Genomic DNA, 1,875 nt, shown 5'->3' with positions numbered 1-1,875 from the left:
GGTGGTTTGAGCGTTGCAATTCCTTTACAAAAACGTTTGACTGAGAGATGAATTCCAATCTCATCGTAGGAAATGATATTGTCGCCCTCGTAGTATTTAGGAGGGAATGTTGAACCCCAATGAGAAATAATCGCCAATTCGATATCGAATCGATGTCGAATTGACGTCGATATGATGATTTCGACATCAATTCGACATCGATTCGACATCGAATTGAAAACCATTTCTCACTGGGACGCATCTTGGGCTAAAAACTCTAGTATTTGAAAGAGCGATGGAGAATAAAGAGGCGACTAATGGCGCCGGCAATAAATTCCAGAGCAAAGAGAATATTGTCCAATTTTTAAATCCGACAGGGGAGCAAGTAATGTTGGAATTGCTGCTGGTGGCACTAGGCAATACACGAATGCCTCTCTGATAATCTCATGGCCACCAGAAGAAGTGATCTCCACTCTGGGTCTAATCCCTGAAAGGAGAGTGTTACAGGTTACGATATAGGGAGACAAAACAGCGGGAACCACGCTTGTGTGAGATTCGTCAAGGCGCCACCGAGATGTCCACTGTCCCGTCGTCCCTCCTTTTTTTTAGTACTCGTGGCAACAAGATGGAAGGTGGAAAAACGTAAAAATTTAAATTTAATACCTTCCATAAGAGAGTCCATAAGTGAATGTGTCCATCGCAATTAAACCTGGGTTTAAAAACCAAGATAAATAGGTATTGCTTTGTTATCGATTAAGGACGTGAATAAAACTATAACAAAAATTCCAGACGACCTGGATACACCACCAAACTGGATGAAATATAAGGCAAAAATAGAAATATTGCGATCTTCGCACTAGCGTCAGATTTCTTTCAAAGGTAGCAGAAAGATAGGGAAATTAGATAGATTCAAATTCGTTAATATACGCTAAAGGTTGTTGTATTGACGATACGGAATAAAAAATTCACGGACGTTTAAGGCGAAAAGTCGCAGGACGATAAAGGCCGCTGTCAGCTCCAATGCCTTTATATACAGAAACGTGTCCGAACTCGACCCCTCTCTGTGTATCCGTAGGTCTCCCCAGAACGCGCCCCAACCATTCAAAGAAGTACAAGGAAAAATCTTCTTGAGATGCGGGGAAATCTTCTTGCTGAATAGTTCTCATAACTTTTAATGAGACACAAGAATTTTTGTTTTTCGACTGTTTTGTGTGCGTTCTCGGTAACGGCTTGCCGTTCGCGAGTGAACGACCGAGCGAGCGCAGCATGGAGAGCTGTGTGCGTGTGACGTATTTGCCGCCGATCTCGCGAGCCGGTCGGCGACACCTTCGCTTTCATACTGAGCTGCCTACTGAGATGGACAATCCGATAAAGCTGGTAAAGTTCCTTATGAAACATCTTAAACTGCGACTCGGGCTTAATGTTAAGGATAACAATTTTCCCGACGTAAAAAGGAAATCGATTGGTCCCTGAAACTGAAAATAAAGTTTAGAAATTTTTGTGTGTGACGGATCTAAGCAGATAATAAAGTCTAAAAATTGTAAATGATCCGAGGTTGCAAAGATCCTGGAGCGACACTCGTCTACAAAAGAGCTCAAGAGGAAAAAGCGTTCCAGTAGACAATAGGTTGATAACCCTTACTACGTAAAGGAGTGGACATGGCCGAAGAATTTTTTGAAAATGTAAGGGCCTGTGGACAGACCAAATGGCAACGCTGTAAATTCATAGGATTGCGCCCGCCATTGAAAATATGAGAATTCTCTATGCTCTTCGGAGATTCTAAAAAGTAGCCAAAAGCGTGCTCGAGAGCATCCGGTGGATAACCGATGTCAATCTTTTAATTTGAAGTGTGATAGCTCGCTGAGAGCATTTAGCTCTCGCAAAATCAAAATAAAC

This window comes from Wasmannia auropunctata, unplaced genomic scaffold, assembly GCF_000956235.1.
Source record: "Wasmannia auropunctata unplaced genomic scaffold, wasmannia.A_1.0 LD336085.1, whole genome shotgun sequence".
NCBI lineage: Eukaryota > Metazoa > Arthropoda > Insecta > Hymenoptera > Formicidae > Wasmannia > Wasmannia auropunctata.
This window is presented reverse-complemented; position numbering follows the sequence as displayed.